Raw genomic sequence first — 19,896 nt, forward strand, 5'->3', positions numbered from 1 at the left:
CGCGCGCGAGGAGAGGAGGGGAGGGAGAGAGAGGGCTCGCGGCGAAGAGAAAGGAGGAGATCAGCGGCGGAAGAGGAGAGGGTTAGGGCAGCGGCGAAGAGAAAGGAGGTCAGCGGCGAAGAGAAAGGAGGTCCGCGCGATTAGGGTTCTCTGCGGGTTTTGTTTTCCTTCCGCTGGCCACGCGCACGCAGAGCCGCTGACGTGGCGTCCACGTCAGGTGTCGCCCAGAAGTCGCCCACGCGAAGTCGCCCAGGAGAACGATTCTGTATATATATATATATATATATATATATACTAAAATTATAAGAGTAATTAATTAACATATATACTCTCCTCCGCATCATGCGGGCATCCCTCATGCCTTTTCTCTCTACGTAGACACACACTAATACCAAGAAAGTTTTTGAAAAAAAAACAAAAAAGGAAACTTAATTAATTAATAATATTAAATAAATAAATAAATAAATAGGAGATGGGTGAGCTAGTTGTGTGCCCTCTACGAGGACATGAACCCTTGTCTTCCGGGTCCTTAGCCCTATTTTCATTCCCCGAGCCCTAAGACAAATGGGATGATAACCCTTTATAACCCTCATAAGATATCCTCCTCGAACCCTCTTCCATTCTATTTAATTATTCTCTCTTTTTTTTTTCCTTCTCTCATGCATTACAATATATACTACGAGTGGTGTAGGATATGAGTGGCTTTATCTCGGTTGTTGGGCTCTTTGCCATTACTTTGACCGTCAAAAGAAGGTAAGAAAACTATAGTTAAGTGGTGAAACACAAACACATGCTCTCCACATCGATATATATATATATATATATATATAATATGCATGTTATAAACTTCATCAACAATTTTGGATCACAATGAGCCTGCTTTGAAGTTTCATTGAACAGGGTTTGTGACCATGTTAACAGGCGTAGATCATTGAATGCATGCATGGATTTGAATGAATTTGCACGTACGTACTCATACATGCATGCATGCATGCACATGGAAGTCGGTTCGACGTCCCTGTGAACTAACTAACTCAAGTGTGCATTGAGAGAGCAATAATGAATGGAACTTGTTCATTGCACTCGAATGAAATTAATTACATAAATTATAAATGCGTGTGGAGAGAGAGTGTGTGTGTATTTACTTTGAGGGAGTGTTCATGTGGGGTTTTAAAGACATTGTGTGCATGCATGCAATTATATTTAACAATAGATCGATCTAATTTGTTTTTTAATTGTTAAATTTTGGGGATAAGGGATAATATATAATTAAATGAGTAATTTTTTGATCAATTGATTTAGCTTGCATGCTTAATTTGGTCTTCCATCCTATTGAATAGACTTGCTTAGCCTAACTAGACTAATTGACTCATCTCGACCAACCAATTGCGATGTAGATTGGCCTTTCCGATTCACTCAGGATGATCGACTAATTAGGCCCTCATAAACTCATCGAGTGCAATCTATGCATCCAATCGAATATGTTTGACGGATTAATAGACCAATATATAGATTGTGATAGGCTTTGCACTGAAAATTGTAAGCCTATTGATCTACAAAGATGCATTGGACTTAGTGTAGTTAATTGCATTCACTAAAGATCAGAAGTATCACTTGAAACCAAAAACCTTAATTAACACCAAGTACAATTCCGTGAGAGACATAATTACACAAAGAAAGTCAACAAAATTTACTGCTAATCTTGTAAAGAATGTACACTAATTTTTATTAAGCACATAAATGAAAAGTATTTCAAATAAATTTGAAATTGGCCTTCTTAAGAAATTGTCTTCTCAATGTCTCTTTGCTTGAAGAAAGATGAGATAATTTTAATCTTAAATTAATAGGTGATAATTGAGAGTTGACCTTACTACTTTAAGCTATGCTTAGTGATAAAAATATAATTGTCATCAGTGTGAACTTAGTTAGACATTTTGTACACTGAACTATAATCTATAAAGTACTATATATACAAGAAGCTAGCTAGGCCATACACTCTTGTGAAAAGGAGAGAATATTATACCAATAAAAAGGTATTAAAAGTTGGATATTACAACTAATCTTATTTTATGACTCTTATTTGTTTCATATATAGAATCTCCATTTAATGTTTGCTATCTTAGAATATTATCAAAAGATCATGTATAATTTGTTCTACTAGGACATCTAGAAAGGTAAATTATGTAAAAAAATATATGAAAATTGAGATAGAGGAAAATCATAAGTGATAATTATCACATCATATATATATAATTTAATAAATGAGATCATGGAAGATAAGAATGTGGTAAATTATCTAGGATACTGCATACCAAATTAAATATACTCTAACATACTGCTCAAAATATAAAGTTATATACTTCTAACAAATATTATAAAGGAAGTGAGCTCTGAAGTATGCCAATCACATAACTAATTTATCGAGTACGTATGAAGTCTCTCGAGATGAGGTGAATTGATCTCATCATCATGTGAGAGTTAGAGATGATCATGAATAATGGATTTAGCCCGCCCATATATAACGGATCAAACTCAAATCCAAAAATAGTCATAATATATAGCTACATGGTTGCACATGTAGACCTCTCTCTATGTATATGTATATATTCAATGAGCTAGATTTCTATTCATAGTTTGTTCATCCTCTCCTATTGTCTCTAAAACTAGTAAGTAATTTCATCTAGGCTAGCGATGCAAACTAAATTCGCCAATCTTCCTTCTTTCATTCCAATAACTCCACTTGAGTTTCTTCTTTCTATGTTTTCCACCAATGTTAAAATACTAGGAGTGCTTGCAAAAGTTCATTGAAATAATTAAGCTTAAGCTAAGGTTAATAATGGAATAGAGGGAAATGATTGAAGGGATATTTCCTTGTAGCTTATACTTTTAGCAACATCGATCATGGTTCGGGTAGTCAAGTAAGAGGGAATGCGTAACAAAAATTAAGAAATTCTAGAGCCAATCATACTCATCTATTATGGGGATACACTCTTGTGTTATGCCACACCCATAACCCATCCCAAACCCGCTACCCCCTAATTGATATATTAGAAGCCTTCGTTAGGTCTTTATATTCCCGATAGGAATGAGGCATTAGGTATGACAGAGGGGTGCAAAGACCAATTGAAGGCCTTGAAATTCTTCAACTTTTGTTATGAATTTCCTCTTATGCGTAGATTTTAATTTTCAGTCGCTAATTTAATGACTATTTTATACTAATTAACAATCAAAATAAATTCTGTCTTTAATTTACGATTGATTATAATTTTTGATCGTAAATTAACAAGGAAATTATTTTCGGTTGTTATATTAGCGATCAAAATTTTAATGAATCGTTAATTTGCGGTTGATAATTTTATTTGATCGCTATTTAATGATTGAATCATAAGTCTATCGTTAATTCAATCGTTAAATCATAATTGGAGTGGGAGACCTACCTACTACGTCTAGTCAAATAGATTGCTCTAACAATGTTCTAACTCATATGCTAAAGAGCAATGTTACGCTGCAGGAAACTGCAGCATGAAACTGTAGCAGGAAAGACTCAGCCAGAGAAGTGGGACCCACCTGCATGCAGATGGGTCCCATTGCTCTGTGTCTTTCCTGTTGCAGTTTCCTGCAGCGTAACATTGCTCTATGCTAAATACGTGTCTAATTGGGGTGCTACAGTAAAGATGACTTTGCATTCCACCAGATCCAACTCCACTTTAATTTGGCGCATCATCAACTCCACTTTGGCGCATCATCAATACCTTGAGTTCACCCAAGGGTATTTATCTCAACTACGATTAATGTCTTGTTTACTTGGGAGGATGGATTTAAAGGAAGTTTTTCCATGCGGAAAGTTTTAATTTCTAATGTTTATTTATGAAAAAGTGTTAGGATCCGTGCGAATTAGAGGAGGGTGAATAGCTCTGATCATTTCTCATCTTGATTTTGTGCTCGTCGTTTGAATGTGTATCGAAAACTTGAATCAAAATCGATGTCACATGTACAACATCTTGATTTTACTTGGTATCTGGCTCTTTGAGGCGACCAATCCAAGACCCTACTCCTAGTGATCTCCCTCCACTATGAATTTCTCTTTTTGGATATCTTCCGGAGGAGGAGAAGCCTCTTACAAGCTTGTTCTTATAAGAACACAACAAGAAAGACAAATACAAAAACAAGCACAATCAAAGTAAACTACTTTACATAAATCTTTACTTTGGAAGCTTGCTTGTTGCTTTGGATAACCTTTTGATGGTTGGAAATGTAGCAGCATTTCACATCTAACCCTTAAGATCCAGCATCGCCTATTGGTCTCAAAACCCTCTTTTAATGGCTGTTCTTTAGGTTGATTTCCTCCAATCAATTGATTAACCTTACTTACCAATTGATTGCCACGTCAATTCCGACCGTTTAACCATGTAGAATGGCTATTTTACTTGGTCAATCGATTTGGAAGCATTCTGCTCGTTGTCCATAGTAGAGTCATCGATTGTAACAATCGATTACACCAATCGATTTGGGTGCGTTCTATCCAACTGAAATAGACTACCAATTGATTGCTTTAATCGATTGGTTAAGTAGTAAATCAAGAATTTCAAGTTTAGGGTTGCTAATTGATTGTCACTACTTAGCAATCGATTGCTAATCCTGTTTTCAGCCTTTTCATGGTTGAATTCATGTCCTTCTTAATATTCGATTGATCTCAATCTATCAAAATTTCTTATGCTCAATATTTGATCGCCCTTGATTGTCGAGATTTTTCATTGCCTAATATCCGATTAACCTTGATCTATTAGGACTTCATCGTTGTCTAGTATCTAATTAACCTTAACCTATCAGAACTTCGATATTGCTTAGCATCCAGATTAACCTTGACCTGCTAGGACTTCCTCACTATGCCAAGTGTCCAGTTTTCCGTGACCCACTTATACTTTTTTTGGGTCAATTTTCTATTGAACTTTCTGATTACCAAATGCTTGGTCCTTCCGACTCACTTATACTTTTCTCTCGTCAATTTTTCATTGGACTTCCGATCACCAAGTGTCTGGTCAACCTTGACCCACTTAGACTTTTTCCTTGCTAACTTTTTATTGGACTTCTGATCACTAAGTGTCCGATTAACTTTGATCCACATGAACTTTTTTCTTGTCAACTTTCCTATTGGTCTTCTAACATCATCAAATATTCGATCAACCTAAACCTACTTGACTTCTTGTGCCAACTCCATGTTGGACTTCTAACATCGTTAAGTTGACCTACTTGACTTCTTGTGCCAACTCCATATTGAACTTCTGACATCGTCAAGTTGACCTACTTGACTTCTTGTGCCAACTCCATGTTGGACTTCTGACATCGTCAAGTACCCGATTAACCTTGACCTACTTGACTTCTTACATACATATTGATCAAATATCAAAATCCAAATTCGAGTAAACTCAAGCTTCGTCAACCTTGATCTAAGGTTGATTGCACCAACAAAAAGGTGGTCATGGTTTACTCATGCTTTTCGTTGTTTACTTATTATAAAATAATGAATGGACAAATTTATAAATCCGTCTGTGGATCAATTTTTAGACATTTTTGTATCCTTCCAAAATCAGACGGAAGCCACTTTCCTTAATTCCTTTGTTGTATCTCCACCCTCAACTATGTGAGCCACAAGTAGCCATGGGCCTCCTTGCATGGCCTCCTCAAGCGGGTGTAAGCCATAGATGGCTACAGGCAAGACCAACTTGGCACTATGTGGCCACCGATGGTCATGACTGTAGTAAATTACAGTAGGTGGCCACAGTTGGTTGTTACTGTAGTAAATTACTGATCATGACTACTCTTCATCATACTGTAGTAATTTTGTAGCAATCATATTTTTGGGATTTTACGATCATTAGTCGATGGATATACTCTATCAATCGATTAATACTCAGTTTCAACCTTATTAAAATGAATTCTCATCTTATATAGCATCTGGTTGATCTTAACTTATCAAGATTTTTTTTGCTCAACATCCGATCAACCTTGACTTGCCGAGACTTCCTGTTGTCTAGCATCCGATCAGCTTTGACTTGCCAAGATTTTATCATTGCCTAACATCCAATCAGCCTTGACCTACCAGACTTCTTTATTGTCAAGCATCTGGTCAACCTTAACCTACTAAGACTTCACGCCTCATGTTGATTCTCAATTGGACTTCCGATCACCATGTGCCCAATCAACCATGAACCATTTGGACTTTATGTCAATTCCCTGTTGGACTTTCGATCACGAAGTATCTGATCAATCGCGACTCAATTGAATTTTCTATATCTTGTCAAGTTTTCGGTTAACTTTAACCTACTTGACTCTTCGCTCAACTAATTTATATATTAATTAAATATCAAAGCTCCAACTCGAATCAACTCGAATTTAATTATAAACTTGGTTAACTTTTACCAGAGGTCGATTGGACCAACACACTCCAGTCGAGCAATTCAACTATTACAAAGTTAACCCATTTCGGATTACATCCTCTATCCATTAATCTCGGATTCCATTCGGTGAGTTTCCTACGCATCAACATGCCTAAGTTGCTAAGCATCAACGTACGCATCACTAAATTTAATCGTATCATATCATTCATAGGTCAAACACATTAGGAAGTAAGTGGCCAACCAAGGGCGCCTAGGAGAGAACGACGTCGCTTCATAGGGAGAGTAAAACGCAAGCAAACGTTAAAACCAAAAGGTTAATTGAACAAACCCTAAACGCACCTACATCTACAGTCCTATCTCCATTCTAACCCTTAAAATATAGGGCCTTCTGAGATCAAAATTGACTAATCCACGGCCATTTCAACTTGCATTTTATAATCATTCTATAGTACAAGTTTACCAACAAGAGTGGTAAAGTTAAAACAAAGAGTCTAGTGCTGAGCACAACATTCAAGGACTTTTCCATTATTCAAATGATTTGGCCTTGGAGAAATCAGCGGACGCTCGTGCCTTCTCGGCAAACAATATATATTATATTAAATGTATAATAATTTATTTTATTCAGAGTAAATTCTAGAGAGAGAGAGAAGGAGCAGTTAAAAAGAAGAACCCAATCCCACTCGTCTTCGGTTACTGCATCAACAATGGACATTTTTGTAGCTGTGCTTCATTGGCCTGATTAGGGTTTGTGGGATTGTGTGTGTGTGTGTGTGTGTGTGAGAGAGAGAGAGAGAGAGAGAGAGAGAGGAGGAGGATCAGGAGAGTTAGATAGTGCGTGCCTGCAAGCATGCCTTGGTTTGTCGGATATAGACCCCTCTTAATTATTTTCCAAATCGAATCTTGTGAAGCTCTAGGAATGCACAGTGGGTGTATATATATAGTTTATTCTCCCATGAATGGCCTTGTGAAAGGAGTGAAGTGTTCAGTATTGGCATAGTTGATGGTAGAGAGAGTAAGAGAGCAGGGTTACTATAATTCAGGTCTCAGACCTTTTGACTGAAAACTGGCAGTGCATGTAGTGTTTATATTATTAAGGAAGTAGTACGCAGGCAAGGTAATGGTTTGTGCATCATCACCTCCTGCATGCCATTGCTTACTAGCTATACATTAATTCGTTCCTGCACACGTGTGCATGCATGGGAAGACTCGATTGAACAGTATATTAATGTGAGCAGTAAGATCAGTGGCAAGTTTGATGTGTTTAGAGTTTTAGGGTCTTATGTTATCACAAGGAGTTTTAAAGTTTATGCTTCTCCCATGCTTTGTCCTTATACTAGTTTTTAGACAAAACTAGTATAAGGACTTATACGTGCTACCCAAATCTCAAATATAAGCTTCTGCGAATGGTTCCCTTTTAAAACCCAATGAACTTGTAGAATATTATCTTGTATATATATTTGTTTTGCAATTTTGAATGTATAACAACTTTGTTAAATTCTATCACATAGATTCAAACTTCTCAAATTGCAAATATGAATTTCTTATTGTGTTCCCTAGACCTAGCAGACTCGTATCACTACAAGAAAATTGTCATATACCCACGGTAAAAAACCATAGGTAAAAGCATAAAAACCATGGGTATAGACCTCAAAAACCTATACCTACGGACGTCTATGCCCGTCATTTTTAATATACTTTTACCTACGGATTTTTTTTATCGTGGGTGTAACATATAGTGACGGTATCCATTACCGTCAGAAAATGCCTAAAATTATACCTACGGATTTCATTGCATCACTATAGGTTTTAGTGACAGAACTAAAAACTGTCACAAATAATGACTAAATAATTACCCACAACCTTTTTTCGTGGGTATAGCTTATAGCCACATGACATTTTTTTCTGTGGGTATAGATTATAACCACAATTTTATTACAAAAAATTAAAATTTAGAATTTAATTTATATATTTAAATTTACATAAGAATAACAATCATCTTAAAAAAGACTCTAATTATATTAAAAGTAAATCATATCCTAAAGTTATATGTATCAATATTACAAACAAACGGAATCATGAAATATCTAAAAAAGTATATAACATGTTATGCTCCCATAAAGTACATATATATGGTGCATACAAAATGTAATTCCAAAATATGATAGACATGAATCACCAACAATCAATAAAATGAGCACATTCACTTCTAGTTATCATCTGCAAATTAAATTATAATGAAGCATTAATATAAGTGAATGTATTTAACAAAATTAACATCAATCTTAATGAAAGTTAATCATATTAAATACCTACTATATTCATGATCTTCATGAACTTTGAGATCCTGAATTATTTTGATCATTTAGCTTACTTGAAGCATCCGGAACCTATAAAAAAGTATGTAAATTTTAAATAAAGATAACAATATAAGGAATTTATCGTGATTAGTGCTAAAACTAATTAAACTAACAGAAAAAACTAATACAGTATTATTTAGACAGTTAATTTTATATTGCATGTAGAACAAGTTTTTCAAACAAAATATAAAAGGAATTTATCTGATGTTAGCATACCTGTTCAGCTGCAAGTTGTAAGATGTTTTGCACTTGATTGGACTTGATTTGAGGTAGAATTCAGAGTAGTTTGAGATTCTTCATTGTTTTGTGAAACATTCTTTGGATTCAGATCTTTACTATAATTAACAATGTTTAATTTTCTTTGTCTTCCCATCAACCTATGGAGCTTAGTCTTTCAAAAAATAAAATCAAAATATTATATAATCAACCAACTTAAAGTGTGTCTCCATATTAACAAACAAGACATGCTTTTCCAAGTTGTGTTAATCATATAAATATAGAATTCTCTTTTGGGTGATAAGTTGATAGAATGGAGAACTTGCAAGCTGCAACCAAAATCTATACAACAAACATCTAGAAATTTAATTTCTACAATTCCACCACAATAAACATACATGTTGTATAGTCACTTGATTTCTTATATAGAAAAAGAAAACTATAATTATAAGGGAAGATGGTGAGAATACTCTTAAGTTAAATCAAGAATGTACCTTGGATCAAGCAATTTGTTAGGTTATCAAGACTCACCCATGTACACTTAGATTTACCCTCCTCAGCAACAAGCCACATTGGACCCTAACCAAACAAATTAGTTGTCAACAATAGGAGCAGAATAACATTATCCAAAAATCATATTCCATTAGAAAGTAATTTATCCACTTTTTTGCAGTAATCAACCATCAGTTTCAGTTTGAATTCATCTTAATAGATATTCTACTGACAATGTGTTCAACACTTGAAAAATGAGTGAGTGGTTACACAAAAAGTCTGAATGAACAATGCCAAAAATCATATATAGATGAAATTACTTTGAAACTTAGGTAATATGCACGAAAACTGCATGCACCCAAGAATTATAAGATCATGCAATCTAATAGATCCATATAACAGCATACTGTTGGTCATATTATTTACTCCTTACCTCTGGATATATCTAATTTACCCTTTGTTTCTCTTGCTTTTCACACATTTTACAAGAGCTTGCATTTTGCAGCAATTTCATCAATTCTACTATGCCAAAAATTGCATTAGTTCACTTAGAACAGTACAGAATTATAATCCAAAACATAGATGTACAGAGTAATTTTCTTATGATGTAATGGCTTAGATCTGAATTTCTTTATGCAAAATCACTAGGTGAGTCAACCTTTAGATTGGTAGGACTAGATCTATCATGACAACGGAGGCAATAATCATCTTGGATGCTTCTATTCCTATAAGAAACATAACCGATGTCTATACCATTCCTGTTAAAGTTAAGAAGTCATGCATCAACTTATCATAAATAGTAGATGTCGGTCCAACCCAGGATTTTATTAGAAATCCGAAGTTAAGACTAAAAATAGTTGTAAAATTGTTTAACTCTTTCCTATTACTTTTGTTTTGTGCTAACTTGTAATGCAGGAAAAGAGGGGCGAGAACTTTGATTTTGAGCACCCTTATCTGGATCCAGGTGATCGGAGTCTAGGCATTCGAATTTGGTCCAGACGACCAAACGTCAACGAAATCGGGCCAGCGAAGTAGTAAGGTGGCATTGTCCCAATGGTCGGGACACCTCAGCTTCTAGGCGCTCAGAGTGGTTCCAGGCACCCGGATTCATATAAGCATTGCGGAAGTCAAAGTTCATCCGAAACTTCCATATCAGCATATAGATGCTCGTAAAGGAATACAGGCGTCTGGAAGTGTCGAGTCAATAGCGCCGATGGTGGACCGACGAATAGCGTGGAGGCGCCTGGAAAAGGTTCCAGGCGCCTGGAACACCCTATAAAAGAGCTTCGAGGGAGACCCCTTAGGACATCAATTCAAAGACAACCGACGACTGTCTGCACGTGAAAGAACACCCAAGAACGTCGTCGTAATACCGAAGTGCTGCACGAGAAGTCTGCATATCTTTCACTTTGGTAATATTCAATTGATTCTGTACTTAATTTTTAAGGACTGTAATATTCTTACCATTCTGATATTTTGTAATCGTTAACTCTCATTCGTAAGAAGGGAGTTACTTAGTGGATTGCCTAACGTAAATGATCAAATGATCGTAGGCCTTGGAGTAGCAGCCTGTGGCTGTGAATGTAAAATACCGGAAACATGAAGGTTTAATTGTAAATAAAATACCCTGTTAATTCCTATAATTTTATTTTAGGGAAGATTAAGGAGGCTGATTAAAAGAGATCAAAGGTGGTTTGGGTTTGATTAATTAAATCTAACTCATCTAATTGGATTAAGGGTTAATGGGTAGTGATTTAAGGGTGTTATTGGATCCTAAAACTTAGCCAACCCGTTAAGAGGTTTTAAAAACCCCGGAACAGCAACCTAAGTCGCGACACCCTGTTCCCGAGCGCACCGCGCTGTTTCCTTCCTCATCGCGCCGACGCGGTGCTGTTCGTGCCGTCTCCGCCGAAGCCGAGTGAAAGGAGGGCTGACGCCGGAGCCGGGGAGGCTAGAGGAGCAGCGATTTCCGTTTTCCCAACCTGCGACATCCCCTGTCTCATCGCGCGCCCACGACTTCGATCTCTCCTTCGTCTCCGACAGCGCCGAGAGAGAGAGTCCAGCCGACGCTGGAGCTAGAGCTGGAGGGGCTGGCAACCAGAGCTAGCGTTGATCGGAGCTTGCATAGACCGGTGCTAGGTCTTGTTGGAACGACGTGTGGTGGAGGCGGTTCGGCGGCAGCAAGTTGAAGGAGAGATCATCGGTAAGTAGAAAGTACAAACTAGGTTTTGGTTGCGTGGTTTCTCAAAGGAGGTCTCATTAGGTCTTCCTCGAGTTTACCCTGATTTGATCGGTTTCCTTCTCCATAGTGTGGAGTTCTTTGCTTTCGGATAGGAAGAGGAAAGGGGCTGGCCGATTGGAGCTTGAAGAAGTTACGGCAGCAAGAAGAAAGGGTATTAGGGATGTGAACGGCTCGATTAGAGGTAAATCTACTTGATTCTCATATGGATATTTTAGATTTAGCTATTGATTAGAGATGGTTAGTGGATTTGTGTTGAGATCTGTGGTTAGTGTGCTGTTCGGATAAGCTTGAACAAGGGTACTGTGTGATTGATTTTTTATTAGTTCTGCCATGTTGAAGTAGGTTGAAGATGAACATAATCATTGTGATTAATTGGGATGTGAATCTGTTGAGGGTTATTAAAATGGTGTATGTATTGTCGTCAATAGAGTTGTTCAATCAATATGCGATAATCAGATAGAATGGATAGAATGTGATCTGTTGTGTGGATATCGATTTATTTTGGATCAGTGAGCATGGTGGAAGAATTAGGGAGTGATTGGTTGATTTAAGTAGGTTAATAATTCGTTTGATTACTTTATCAATCGAGATGGGATAAAATTTAATAAAGGGAGGATAACGTTCAATTTGGGATTGGTTGACGTGAGGTTATGCTTAAAAATAATTTGGTTAAATAGATAAATTAAATTGTGGATTAAGGTTTGAGATGTCTTAATGAGGAGTTATAATTAATGGGTTTAATAAAGTTAGTACTTGATTGAGTTGGTTAAGTAATTGGACTTGGTCGAGTTAATATAGATTCGGTTGGGGTTTATCTTGTTGTAGGAATCTAATATAATATCATGTTTAGAGGATATTTTATTTTACAGGACCTTGATTCGTTGATCCTGTTATACACGGAGGTTTTCTTTTCGGGCACCGACTACTTTCGAAAGGCGGGTATCTTGTCTCTGACTTATCTATTTATAGATATGCCATGTTTAGACATGTATTTATTTCTAGCTACCAGTGATATTATATTTCCAGTTTATACAGATTCTTGTTTGATACATATGATCTAATTACTTACCAGATATTCATTTGACTGTATATCATGTGATGCTTTCCATATAGCTACTGATTGATTGTGATACATCACATTTTCCGATGCACATGCTAGACATATGACTTTATACCACTTTAGTATTAGTGTAGTGTGCATTATGGATTGGATGTGGTTACCTGTACTAGGGTTAGAGTTCATGTTATATTATAACACGCTGGCCAGCATACTGTCCATTCGGTCACGCATTAGCGATGACGTCAGAGTGCACAGCGGTTATACCCCTACCCATACGACCTCACATACCAGTGCTGGATCTGACGGGCATATTTAGTTCCCACGCGACCTCACCTATCGGTGATGGATCTGACGGGCATATTTAGTTCCCACGCGACCTCACCTATCGGTGATGGATCTGACGGGCATATTCAGTTCCCACGCGACCTCACCTATCGGTGATGGATCTGACGGGCATATTCAGTTCCCACGCGACCTCACCTATCGGTGATGGATCTGACGGGCATATTCAGTTCCCACGCGACCTCACCATTCGAGTGTGATGGATCTGACGGGCATAGTTCCCACGCGACCTCACATCTCGGTGATGGATCTGACGGGCATTTATCATTGAGGACCCACGCGACCTCACTTTGGTATGTAAGGATCAGATGGGTAGCAGGGGTGACCAGGATAGGTTAGTGTACTTGTGCATGATATAGGGATTCTTTGGTGATATTGTTGCATTCAGGTTATTCTGCATATGTTGGATATGTATATACAGGGATCGTATGGATTTGTTAGGGATCATGTTACCTATGATTATATCGTTAGCATGTTCTGGTGAGTATATATACACATGAGTTCAGATTTTCATTCCTGTCATTCTTCTACCGGTATTTCCATTACTGTCTGCTAGCTATTTGATACATGTCTACTTGATACCCGCTGAGTTCGTTTGAACTCACTCCGTTTACCCGTATGTCTGTTTCAGGTTGATGCCGTCTGGAGAGCTGCACTGCTAGTCCCTGGGGATCTAATTGTTTCTTTTCTTTATTTCCCATATTATCTGTTTCGCGGACTTATTCAGACTTAGTTTACTCTATTTGTGATTTTGGAGTTTTGAGTTTTGGATGTCGATCGGATATTTTGGGATTCTTTCTGATTTGGATATACTTGTTGATGTGGATCGTATTATATCTGCGTGGTTGTGCTTGTTTCCGCTGCAGGGATGGTGATAGTGATCCTGTGGATCATTAGGGGTTGGATATATATGCATGTGGCTTTGTTGGTCACTTTTATTTATTTATTTCTGTCACTACATATCCATAGCCTGTTATGGATTTATTATATCATGTATGTATTCAGGGAAAGTCAATTGTTACAGGGGAGATGCTGCCGAAATTTCTCGGAAAGCTGTCTCCCGGGGCGTTACACTGGCTCCCGCGCCTCATATATATACTGAGTCGAAGGTGTATGACAAGTCTACATTGGCTCCAACACCTCATGTATAATGAGTCAGAGGTGTATGACAAGCCTACACTGGCTCCAGTGCCTCATGTATAATGAGTCGGAGGTGTATGACAAGTCTACATTGGCTCCAGCGCCTCATGTATAATGAGTCAGAGGTATCGTAACTCCTACAAGTATCATATAAGTAATGTCATATCTCAGATACACGTAGTAATCCATATGCATGATCATGTTATGCAATGTGTCAATCAAGTATCAATACAAGTGCACAATCACTTCATAATGTAATCCACACATATACGGTCCAATGCATGTATATAAATCTCATCATGCAAATGTGTGTATGTAATGCATCAGTCTACACTGGCTCCCGCGCCTCATATATATATTGAGTCGAAGGTGTATGACAAGTCTACACTGGCTCCAACACCTCATGTATAATGAGTCAGAGGTGTATGACAAGTCTACACTGGCTCCAGTGCCTCATGTATAATGAGTCGGAGGTGTATGACAAGTCTACACTGGCTCCAGCGCCTCATGTATAATGAGTCAGAGGTGTATGACAATAGCGGGGCTATAAATCCAGCACTACAATAAAGTAGCCTGGTAGCACCCTCAGTAGGTAGCTCCATCAAGAGCTACGTACAATACCTATAGCCAGTGCTGTCCTCACTGCTCGTCCAGAGTAAACACTCTCGGCTGCAGCGTGCAAGCCATACAACCGGGCTACGGTTGCAGCGTGAAAGCCATACAACTCCTATAGCCAGACCGAGTATCACCATCAAGGTGTCGAGATCAAGTCACTGACTCAGCTGCAGCGTGAAAGCCATACAGCTCATCACCGTACCTGGTGAAATATGGTAATAACCACCTATATCACTATAGGCCAACTACCGGCACGATACACCCTATTGGGATTTACAATCGAGCTCATGCATCATGATGACATGATCAAGTCCGAATAATCATCCTCTACCATGTTAATTAACACCGTGTTAATTAACATGTGTAGGTACTAATGAAAAGTCCTACTGATCACAGGTATCAACATGATGATAACATAACTGAAATAGAGACAGTAAACATAAGCATAGATAAACAATGATCTCAAGCATCAAAGAGTATAAACAGAACTGATAATAAGGTCAAATAAATAAGATCAAGCATGTGATAAACATGAGTATCATAAGCGTATAATCTATAACAAGTATGGGAGCACAATAGGTAACATAATAGACAGAAATGAAAAGACAACATGCACTAGAATAAGAAATGAACTGTATTGACTAAATACAGTAGACTATCCACCTGTAACCGCACGTCGAATAGAACCTCCAAAAAATACTCTCGTATCGTATCGAAGTTCTATAATTGCTCAGGGTCCTGCAAAAGAGTAATAACAACTCTAAATACAATGATACATCAAAGAAATCCTAATCCAACCAAGGAAACTCTAAGGGTTACTTTAACCCTCTTTAACTAACCTTAACTCGGTTTAGACTAATCTAATCTTTAGGTCGATATTAACAAAGTTTTAACTAATCAATCAATTAGTTGTACTAATCGAATCGATCAATACAACTAACTTCATGTTTAATCAAACCTAAGCTAATCAATCAACCTTAGGTTAGACTAATCAAATCGTTAGATTGATACTCATAAGGATTAATTAATTAATCAATTAATATCCTTAATCAATTAATATAATTAATCTCTATTTGATCAACCCTAGGTTTTCCCAATCCATCTAGTTTAACATAATTAAACCAATCCAAGTAAACTAATAGATCCAACAGTAACAAGATCAACAGCGAACCCAAAATAGCTAATTAAATTCTTTCAACCCAATCCATTAACACCATTCCACAACTTATCAGTCTTGATTTATAACATTTAAACCTCATACAACTTACACTAAATCAGTAAAACAACACCCACCGAATACTCCTAGAATCAACCATCAAAGCAAAGCAATTAGAAAAACTTACCTCAAGAAGGTTCACCTTAGATATAACCCATTGCCTTGCCCTAGACTTCAATTTCGATTTCCCTTCTTCTTCTCCACAGTTTCAACAGAACAATCTGATCAAAACAATTACATCCACCAACACAGCTCATAACATCATTATCAACACTGAATTAATTCAAGAAAACACTCTCACCTTCGGATGGATCAATTGCCCTAAATCAAGGCTTAGGTTTCGCCTCCTAACCTAGCTGCCGAAACCTCTTCAAACTCTGATTAGATCGCATCTATAATCTGTGAGAGAATAAGAAACTGATCCAAATCCCAAATAATCACAACAACCAGATTGGAATTAAGGAGACCTACCTCAAGATCAAATCTCCTTTGCCCTAGAATCAACCTTCAGCTCCTTCTTCTCCCTTCTCAGCCGATCCAACAGCGATCAAGTCAGATCGGTTCTACTCCGCAAGCTGAGAAGAAGAAACACCAATCAAGAACTGAGGAGATTCAAAGGAAATTCGGTTTATACACCAATAAAACCTCAGATCTCGCTCAATCCCCCACTTACCGATCTTCCTCTTAGTTTCGCCGTCGCCCAAAGCTGCCCCACGCCTCGATCTGAGGTACCTCCGACGAGAACCACTCTCCAACAGCTCAATCTCAGGTGGCCATTGTTCTTCAACTCCGATTGGCACTAGCGGTGGACACGAAGTCGTCGGCATCAACAAAGGAGAGGAGCAACAGAGGCTCGTCATGATGGAGAAAGAACGGGAAGAAGAAAAATCACGATTAAGGTTTTCTTATTGGGTTTTTCGTTAACGGGCCGGTTGGTTAGCGGGTTTGAATCCAAAACCTATTAACTCTTTGACCCACTAGCCATTAACCATTATCTCAATTAATCCATTAACCTATAAATCTTTAATTGGGCTTTATTTGGGCTACCCAATAACCCATCCATTTAACCCAATTAACCCTAAATTAAACCATAGGGTTAATCTAATCTATCTTAGGTTTAGAAAGATTCCATTTAACCCCTTAAATAGGTTTATTTACAAATAAACCCCTACTACTAGGGATATTTACAAATAAATCCCTAGAAGTTCTGGTATTTTACATTGAGTACTTCTCATAGCTCATTTCTTATTATGTCTGGTTTGTTTTCCTTTAATACCATCCACACATAAACCAAGATTGATAAAATCTATATTATATAGAATTTCATTCTTTACTAATCTTTCTATTCTTTCTTTGGATATGTGACCCAAATGCTTATGCCACAAGAAAGCAGAATTTTTATTAAGCATATTACGTTTAATTCTAATATTTTGATACACAGTAAGTAAGGATTCAATAAATTTATTATCAAGTTTTAATTTATATAAACTATCAATAAGAACTCCAGAATCAGTTTGTGGTTTGGATTGTAAGAAATCTCTGTATCATATTGGATACATCAGTAGTAGGACCAGACTCAAGTTACCAAGTATTATGAGGAACATCCATCATGTTTAATTCGAAACAAACATAAGTTTTTAATATACCTTTCTTTTCGAAGCAAGCCTTGCATTTAGGGCAATATTTTTGATAGTGTCCTTCTTTCTTGCAGAAATGACACTTATCATTATTGTGTTCCTTCTTATTAGCCTGAGAAGATTTAATAGGCCTTGTCTTTTTCTTGAAACTTTTGGTTTTTTGCTTTTAGTGTTTTAACAGCTCCTTGAGTGGTGAGGTTGATGGAATGACTTCCTAAATTCTTAAGCCTGTTTTCCTCTTGAATAAATTTACTTATCAATTCAATAACATTTCACTTTTCCTTAATAGTGTTATAGTTAATTTGAAAAGCACCATATTGAGGAGGCTGTGAATTTAGAATAAACTGAACCAAAAAAGAGTCATCTACAACCATTCCTAAAGACTTTAATTTTGCTACAATATTAGCCATCTCAATAGTATGTTCTTGCATACTACATGATCCATCAAATTTTATGGTCGTGAGTTGTGCCATTAATATACCGACGAGTAACTTATCAGTAGAATGAAAATATTCTTCCATAAATTTTAAATATTCCTTTACATTTTTTGTTTGCGAAATGGTAGTCTTAATGTTGTTTACGATAGTCATTCACATAAACATAAGGCTCAATCTATTAGACCATTCCTATGTTTTATATTTAGACTTCTTTTCTTCACTTCTTGAATCAATAATAGAAGTGGATTTTTCTTTTAATAGTGCAAAGTCAAGATCTAATACACCTAAATGAAAATTTACTTGTTCGCTCCATTCAAAGAAATTCAAACCATTAAACATAGTAACAGAAAAAGCTTGTGAATAAAGAGAAATTATTGCAAATAAGATATACAAATTCAGATAAAATATTAGAATATATTATAATATACATTTGGGTTAATATTACAATATATTATCAAAAATTAAATGTCTTCTAACGTTATTAAAAAAATTAAAATCTTTAAACAAATATATATGTCATCTTTGGATAAACAAAATATATTTAGTTTAAGAATTTTAATTTCTTCATTTATGTCACTAATTATAAAAATTAAATTTTCTTTGAAAAAATCTATAATTTTAATGATCAATGAATCATATTTATTTATTATTTTTTTAAATAGATATTTTTATAAATATGATAAATAAATAATTATTTTATGCATGTCAACTAATTATTCTAGTTTGGTCAATTTGGTGATCACAAATTATCTTAATTAATATAAAATTATGTATATATTTATATCATAAGCATAAGCCATCTTAAAATAATATGCATGTATATTATAATCATTAGCTGAACTATATTTATATATATACATATATATTTATTATGTCATGCACTAATATTATTGTATAATGAAGTTATACATGATTAATGTACATGACCATATGAATTTAATTATTCAGAATAATCAATTTGATGTCATTAATTCTGAATATATATTATCAATTAAAGATATTTTATATCATTAATGTATCTATTAATTCATAATTAAACATTAAATTCATATACGAAAACATATAGATTTTATAATGAAAGCTCTGATACCACCTATTAATTTTACATGATCATTACATTTATTTCATGAAACAGATCTTGAAATCTATATATCTTACATAAGTGAAGAAGTCATTGCAATGTAATTATTTTACATATATTAATTTCTCTCTTCTTTCTTTTCTCATCCATCATACATCAGTTATAATAATTATTATTATTTACATCCATTACTAATAATTATTATTATAATATATAGATGAGTTTTATTTAATTAGTAACTTCAATTGCATGAAGTTACTTTTAGTTTTAATTTAATTTATTTTAATTTTAAGACTAATTATTAGTTAGATAATAATAATTATCTAACAGCTACCATAATCGTGGTCCATACTAAGCTACTAGGAAAATCAAGGCAGAACGATCCACAGGCAGCTCATGGAACACTCCATGACCATGGATCATTAGGGTTTTAGGATGACACCTCCCCTTATTTTTAAGAAATTCTATTAGCCACCCCTTATTTTTAGAAAATTCTATTAGCCACTCCTTATTTTTTTAAAAAATTATGTTAGGGTTTGTTCTAATTTTTTGGGAACTTTATTAGAGTTCTGAAACTATTAAAGGAAGCAAGGGATGGTGGCTACAAGGGAGGATCTGGTGGCAAGGGATGAAGAGGAGGCCACATCCATGACATCAAAGGAG

The 19,896-nt window shown here is 36.0% G+C and overlaps 1 pseudogene; it reads right to left on the bottom strand.

Annotated features, from left to right (window-relative positions):
- Positions 1-16,252: 16,252 nt before the first annotated feature.
- LOC141845435 (uncharacterized) lies at positions 16,253-18,317 on the bottom strand (annotated as a pseudogene).
- Between the last annotated feature and the right edge of the window lie 1,579 nt (positions 18,318-19,896).

This window comes from Curcuma longa, chromosome 14 (assembly GCF_044706935.1).
Source record: "Curcuma longa cultivar G26 ecotype Majalengka, Jawa Barat chromosome 14, ITB_CL_G26_1.1, whole genome shotgun sequence".
In the NCBI taxonomy this organism is placed as follows: domain Eukaryota; kingdom Viridiplantae; phylum Streptophyta; class Magnoliopsida; order Zingiberales; family Zingiberaceae; genus Curcuma; species Curcuma longa.